The 8132-nt window shown below is 40.4% G+C and overlaps 1 long non-coding RNA gene across 1 annotated transcript; it reads left to right on the top strand.

Annotated features, from left to right (window-relative positions):
• The first annotated feature begins 676 nt into the window (after nt 1-676).
• Nucleotides 677-6891, top strand: LOC127906542 (uncharacterized). The gene is made up of 3 exons (XR_008061810.1): nt 677-1032; nt 2249-2286; nt 2410-6891. It is a non-coding gene; the product is annotated as an uncharacterized LOC127906542 (long non-coding RNA).
• Nucleotides 6892-8132: the final 1241 nt, after the last annotated feature.

The following is an 8132-nucleotide window of genomic DNA, read 5'->3' as shown; positions in this document are numbered from 1 at the left end:
TCGCATCCGCTACAAGACCATGGTGCTTGCCTACGGAGCTGTGAGGGGAACGGCACCTCAGTACCTCCAGGCTCTGATCAGGCCCTACACCCAAACAAGGGCACTGCATTCATCCACCTCTGGCCTGCTCGCCTCCCTACCACTGAGGAAGTACAGTTCCCGCTCAGCCCAGTCAAAACTGTTCGCTGCTCTGGCTCCCCAATGGTGGAACACACTCCCTCACGACGCCAGGACAGCGGAGTCAATCACCACCTTCCGGAGACACCTGAAACCCCACCTCTTTAAGGAATACCTAGGATAGGATAAAGTAATCCTTCTCACCCCCCCCCCCCCCCCCCTTAAAAGATTTAGATGCACTATTGTAAAGTGGCTGTTCCACTGGATGTCATAAGGTGAATGCACCAATTTGTAAGTCGCTCTGGATAAGAGCGTCTGCTAAATGACTTAAATGTAATGTAATGTAAATGTCTAGGAGCACGAGGACAGATGCAGAGCCTCAGTCTGATGCCATTAAAAGGTAATTTACCACCTTCACAAGTGCAGTCTCAGTGCTATGATGGGGTCTAAAACCAGACTGAAGCATTTCTTATACATTGTTTGTCATCAGGAAGGCAGTGAGTTGCTGCGCAACAGCCTTTTCTAAAAATGTTGAGAGGATTGGAAGATTCGATATAGGCCGGTAGTTTTTTATATTTTCTGGGTCAAGGTTGGACTTTTTCAAGAGAGGCTTTATTACTGCCACTTTTAGTGAGTTTGGTACACATCCGGTGGATAGAGAGCCGTTTATTATGTTCAACATAGGAGGGCCAAGCACAGGAAGCAGCTCTTTCAGTAGTTTAGTTGGAATCGGGTCCAGTATGCAGCTTGAAGGTTTAGAGGCCATGATTATTTTCATCATTGTGTCGAGATATAGTACTAAAACACTTGAGTGTCTCTCTTGATCCTAGGTCCTGGCAGAGTTGTGCAGACTCAGGACAACTGAGCAGCAACAAGTGTTCAGCATATGTGGGAACTGTTGGAAAAGCATTCCAGGTGAAGCTGGTTGAGAGAATGCCAAGAGTGTGCTAAAGCTGTCAAGAAAAAGGGTGGCTACTTTGAAGAATCAAAAATATAAAATATATTTTGATTTGTTTAACACTTTTTTTGGTTACTATATGATTCCATATGTGTTATTTAATAGTTTTGATGTTTTCACTATTACTTTACAATGTAGAAAATAGTAAACAAATAAATAAAAACCCTTCACTGAGTACCTGTGTCCAAACTGGACTGGTACTGTAAATGACAGAAAAAACACATCAAAATATAAGCAGAAAGAAAACACTGCCATGAAAAGCAAACACAATAATAAGGTCCTCAATCAGCTTTCTGAATTACCCTAGAGGCACCACAACATCAAATCTAACATTTTGAACACCAAAAGCTGATTTACCTAAGTCAGTTGGTGATTGTCCAGAGTTAGCCATCCTTGAGACTGGTGTGGTAACTCGTATGTCTAAAGTTTAGTAATGATGTTATGTTCAGTGGGACTTTTTGTTAAAGGGCCTTATAAATGAAAACATAGCAATGTATCGACCTACGTGACATCGAAGAGGGCCAACCAACTTTCTGGTAGAGAATACAGTAATTACTAAAATTGTAGCCCGTAATAAAGTGCAGTGTGCTATGATAAACTGCATCGTTTAGATGATGTCGCCATAGTCCGATAGGAACTTCGACAGAATAATCTGCTTTCTACTATTTAGCAAGAGTTTAATTAGGTTATTAAGTTAGTTTGAACCAACTTGCAAGTAGGCTACCAATAAGTACATTATTTTAAGTGTATTAAGGTAAGCAATGTTGATTATTTAATTCAAATATATGAAGCTAAAGTTATATGAAACTGTAGGCTAGATAAATCAAATTTAAATGTTATTAGAATTTTAGCTAGCTGACTCAACTATCTAAACAGAAAAATCTAGGCTAGCCAGCTAACTCTTTCAAATAAACATCATTGTTTTATTATGGGGTATGCCAAATAAAACTAAAGACCCAGCCTGACAATTGTTTCTATTATTTCAGTATTTCAGTGTGGAGTAAATTGAGGGGACTAGCTTGTGTTTCATGAAGCCATTAGAAGAATGTTGCAGACTGAGAGGAGGCATGTACTGTATAAATGATTTATAAAAATGATGTATAATAAGTCTTGGTGATTCATAAGCCTAGTTAATCATTACATGACTTTAACACATTATGTTTTGCTCAGCAGAGGATCTCTTTCAGCTGCTGCTGACAACACAACTGCATGTAAGTTGTTCTTCTACATCATAATAGCTATTCAGTATGTCTTCATTTTGGCAGATTAACTCATGCTTTTTCTGAGGTTTAACTCATGTTTTTTCTAATTTTTTTCTTCTTCTCTGGAACCAGTCAAGCAGGTAGCCCAGCGGCTAAGGAGTTGGACCTGTGGCCAAAAGATGGCCGGTTCGAATCTTGAGCTGGGCGCTGGATAAAAAGCAAGGCCCTTAACCCCACAACATGCTCTCCATCCAGGTGTACTGCATTCAGCTTGAACCGGTGCCTGCTGTTATGGGGGGTTTGAGAACAAAGTAGAAGACATATTTTTATTGTTCACTGTAACTAATGGTCAAAGTATATTGTATTTTATTGTAAAGAAGTCAGAGTTGAAGTGGGCCATCATTCAAACAAAGAGATGCCTCCCTGGCCACCAGTGCATCTTTCCAAACTATGTTTGCATATGATGACAATCTATTTAACTTCTTTAGCATACTGGTTATTGTTCGGAATTTCGGATGACTGACGTGCCCAAAGTAAACTGCCTGTTACTCAGGCCCAGAAGCTAGGATATGCATATATGCATTGGTAGCATTGGTTAGAAAACACTCTGAAGTTTCTAAAACTGTTAAATCAGTGTCTGTGAGTATAACAGAACTGATATGGCAGGCGAAAACCAGAGGAAAATCCATCTGGATATTTTCTTTTTTTAGGTCACAGGCCATTTCAATGCTAGCCTATGGGATATACAAATACAGTAGTGCAAAAAAGTATTTAGTCAGCCACCAATTGTGCAAGTTCTCCCACTTAAAAAGATGAGAGAGGCCTGTAATTTTCATCATAGGTACACTTCAGCTATGACAGACAAAATGAGAAAAAAAATCCAGAAAATCACATTGTAGGATTTTTTATGAATTTATTTGCAAATTATGGTGGAAAATAAGTATTTGGTCAATAACAAACGTTTATCTCAATACTTTGTTATATACCCTTTGTTGGCAATGACAGAGGTCAAACATTTTCTGTAAGTCTTCACAAGGTTTTCACACACTGTTGCTGGTATTTTGGCCCATTCCTCCATGCAGATCTTCTCTAGAGCAGTGATGTTTTGGGGCTGTTGCTGGGCAACACGGACTTTCAACTCCCTCCAAAGATTTTCTATGGGGTTGAGATCTGGAGACTGGCTAGGCCACTCGAGGACCTTGAAATGCTTCTTACGAAGCCACTCCTTTATTGCCCGGGCGGTGTGTTTGGGATCATTGTCATGCTGAAAGACCCAGCCACGTTTCATCTTCAATGCCCTTGCTGATGGTAGGCTTTGTTACTTTGGTCCCAGCTCTCTGCAGGTCATTCATTAGGTGTGGTTCTGGGATTTTTGCTCACCATTCTTGTGATCATTTTGACCCCATGGGGTGAGATCTTGCGTGGAGCCCCAGATCGAGGGAGATTATCAGTGGTCTTGTATGTCTTCCATTTCCTAATAATTGCTCCCACAGTTGATTTCTTCAAACCAAGCTGCTTACCTATTGCAGATTCAGTCTTCCCAGCCTGATGCAGGTCTACAATTTTGTTTCTGGTGTCCTTTGACAGCTCTTTGGTCTTGGCCATAGTGGAGTTTGGAGTGTGCCTGTTTGAGGTTGTGGACAGGTGTCTTTTATACTTTTATACTGATAACAAGTTCAAACAGGTGACATTAATACAGTAACGAGTGGAGGACAGAGTTACAGGTCTGTGAGAGCCAGAAATCTTGCTTGTTTGTAGGTGACCAAATACTTATTTTCCGCCATATTTTGCAAATAAATTCATTAAAAATCCTACAAATTGATTTTCTGGATTTTTTTCTTCTCATTTTGTCTGTCATATTTGAAGTGTACCTATGATGAAAATTACAGGCCTCTCATCTTTTTAAGTGGGAGAACTTGCACAATTGGTGGCTGACTAAATACTTTTTTGCCCTACTGTAGATAGGACCCAGATTGCAGTTCTTATGGCTTCCACTAGATGTCAACAGTCTTTAGAAAGGTTTTCAGGCTTGTTTTTTGAAAAATAAGCAAGTAGTTGTATTTTCTCCAAGGTGTCTTTCATTAGAAAAGTAGTCTTGTTGGCGCGTGAATGAGGTGCGCGCTCTTCGTTATTTATCTTCCCTATTGAACATACCATCTTAAATATGATCATTTATTTGGATATTAGCGTGCCTGAGGATTAATTAGAAACATCGTTTGACTTGTTTGGATGAACTTTACCCGCAACATTTTGCATTTGTTTGTATGCATGTTGAACGAGTGGATTACTGAGATCATTGGCGCCAACTAAACAAACTTTTTGGGATATAAAGAAGGACTTTATCGAACAAAACGACCATTCAATGTGTAGCTGGGACCCTTGTGATTGCAAACAGAGGAAGATCTTCAAAGGTAAGTGATTTATTTAATCGCTATTTGTGATTTTATGATGCCTGTGCTGGTTGAAAAAGTATTTTGATGTGGGGTGCTGTCCTCAGATAATTGCATGGTATGCTTTCGCCGGAAAGCCTTTTTGAAATCTGACAACGCGGTTGGATTAACAAGAAGTTAAGCTTTTAAATAATGTACGACACTTGTATTTTTTTCATTAATGTTTAACATTACGATTTTTGTATTTTGAATTTCGCGCTCTGCAATTTCACCGGATGTTGTCGTAGGTGTCCCGCGAGTAGTTCATGCGCCCAAACAGGTCTATTTAAAAAAGTATGCTGATATTCTTTTGTCCATTATTTAATTGTTTAAAAAAATTATATTCTTACCTCAAAGTATTACTATTTAATAGTAGTAGCCATAATTCATGAATGGCACCATGCAGGGTTCCATATTGAACCATTTTGGTTCAGTGAAGAACCTCTGGGATTCTGATCAATGAGCCCTACAATTCTATATATAAAGAAAGTGATAGAACCCTTTTTGGTTCTATAAAGTACCTTTTTTTCTAACACGGAACCCAAACTGGATGTGCGCGTGCGTCATTGTGCATTAGCTTGCACTTGCTAGCTAATTTGTCCTATTTAGCTAGCTTGCTGTTGCTAGCTAATTTTGTCCTGGGATATAAACATTGAGTTGTTATTTTACCTGAAATGCACAAGGTCCTCTACTCAGCCAATTAATCCACACATAAAACGGTCAACCGAATCGTTTCTAGTCATCTCTCTTCCTTCCAGGCTTTTTCTTCACTTGACTTTATATTGCGATAGGCAACTTTCATAAATTAGGTGTATTACCGCACTGACTTCATTCGTCTTTCCCACCCACGTGGGTATAAACAATGAGGAGATGGCACGTGTGTACATGCTTGTATAAACCAATGAGGAGATGAGAGGCAGGACTTGCAGGACTTAATTGAATAACATAGGTTTCTAAATGTATTTTGCAACACTCGCACACGCAAGCAGTGTAGTCAGCCTGTAAGAGTGAATGGCCTATGGTTTATTATGTGTGGGTCTATTTGAGTCGCATGTTAAATGCAAGAGTCATGGATTTATGTACTGTAGGCCTGAAAGATGATTTGGTCTGTAATGCGAAATCACATGTTAGATGGGTTGTTGTGTGTGATCGATTACAGTAGGGTATAGGGTAGGCTATGGTTTTATGATAATTTAATGATGATTTGAGTGCCCAAATTTTGGCCCAACTGGCCCTGCCATCCACTTATTTCTGCCTATGCCACTGCTCAGAGCCTGGCCAGGGTGCTGCTCTCTGGGCAACCCAACCTTCACAGGACAAAGACAATACAGGGGGAGAGAGATGAGACAGCACAGGGGCAGGAGGAGCCCATAGCACCGTTAATGATGAAAAGAGCACAGGGCATGTACTGGGACTAGGCTACTACTCCTCATCAGACGATGAAGCCGACACATGACATGGCTTTGTTATTAACACTGGATCCCTGATCACTACTCAGAACTCAATCTGCCATTCATGGACATCCCGTGCTCCAGTACTTGTCCAGTTTGCCCTGAACTCCAATCAGCTGTTGTGAACCACAGGTTCTTTCTTTTCTTATTGTACATTATGTAAATACACAATAAAAAGGGCAATGATACAATGTACTTCAAGGGCTTTTCTTTTTCTAGAGAAAACAAATGTGACCTGACAGACCCTTCTGAGATTATGGTGCTGAATTCTACTTTGGAAATAATATAAGAACCACTAATAATTGGTAGGACAGACTTTCACTCCATTCTGATTGTTTGATTAGAACATGAAACAATAAGTGCAACAGATGACCTGCTAAGGCGATGATGAGAATAGAATGTCTATATTTCAGGGTGACATATTAGCTGTCACTCTCAGGTTGCAGCTTCTGTCTCTGTTGTTGTATAATCAGGCTCCACCACTTCCAGCAGCTTTATGCAACAGACACCTCGCTGTGATGACATGCTGACTCAATGTTAGCCAGACTGCTTATTCATATAAAAACTCACAGCCCTGACGATGCACAGCCCACGGCCGACCCTAACCCCCCGTTTATGTGGGGACCTCTATCAGCATGGCACTTCTGGGAAACAGGCTTGTTATATACCCAGAGAGAGTAGGAACTAGGAAACCAGAACAGTGTCTCTGGTTGGGCTGACGTGGTGGTGGTGAGGTGCCCTTTTAGTCAGAGCACAGTTACTGCAGAACCTGTTACCTGCAGATTTGTACTGTTATTATATGGGGGAGGGGGTTAGTTTAGTGTTAGCACACAGTTACGCAACATACTCTACCAGGATACACTTCCACACTTCATCCCGCAGCTGGCACCACCAACCGGGTCAAGGGCTGTCCCTGCCAGGAAGCCTTGATAACTACATCAGGTGCTGCCAAACTCAGTGAGGAAAATAGCGGAAGAGGATGTTATGTTGGAATCTGAAAGCATGTTGAGTGGAGATGAGTGTGAGAAGAATTGGATTACAGTGGTGAATGCAAAAGGGAATAAGAGAAGTAAAGCGGTAGTGGAATTTCGTAAATCCAAGGCTAGTTTTGACAATATTTTGGTCGAAGTAAGGGTTTTGGAACTGGGAGATCCGTTTGAAGTGTCTATACAAATTGTGGATGCGCTGGATGAGGTAGTGTTGATGAGAGTAACAAGAAGTGGGCTTATTATACATTTTTTTGTGTATCTATGGAACAGGAGGAACATGCTCTGCGCCTAAAGAAGATTTCAGAGTGGAATGTGTGGTGTGTGGATCTTCAAAGCAGGGTGCATATCAAAGGTGTTATCTCTGGGGTGGCGGTAGAAGGAAATGCAAAGAATATACAGTACCAGTCAAACGTTTGGACACACCTACTCATTCAAGGGGTTTTATTTAGACTATTTTAGACATTGCAGAACAATAGTGAAGATATCCAACCTATGAAATAACAAATATGGAATCATGTAGTAACCAAAAAAGTGTTTTATATTTGAGATTCTTCAAAGTAGCCACCCTTTGCCTTGATGACAGCTTTGCACACTCTTTGGCATTCTCTCAGCCAGCTTCATGAGGAATGCTTTTCCAACAGTCTGGAATGTGATAGGTGGTATGGGATGAGAGTGGCTGAGGGTTGGGATTAAATAGCTTATGTTTTGTAATGTATTATTGTTATGTGATTGCTTTATATAAAAGTAACATGTTGCAAAATGTGTATAAAATGTACAGTTGCTTGTGAAAGTATTCAACACCCTTGGCATTTTTCCTATTTGGTTGCCTTACAACCTGGAATTAAAATAGATTTTTGGGGGGTTTGTATCATTTGATTTATACGACATGTCTACCAGATGCTAAATATATCTTATTGTGAAACAAACATGCATAACTATTCACCCCCCCCAAAGTCAATACTTTGTAGAGCCACCTTTTGCAGCAA

Source organism: Oncorhynchus keta, chromosome 1 (assembly GCF_023373465.1).
Source record: "Oncorhynchus keta strain PuntledgeMale-10-30-2019 chromosome 1, Oket_V2, whole genome shotgun sequence".
Classification (NCBI taxonomy): domain Eukaryota; kingdom Metazoa; phylum Chordata; class Actinopteri; order Salmoniformes; family Salmonidae; genus Oncorhynchus; species Oncorhynchus keta.
This window is presented reverse-complemented; position numbering and strand designations above follow the sequence as displayed.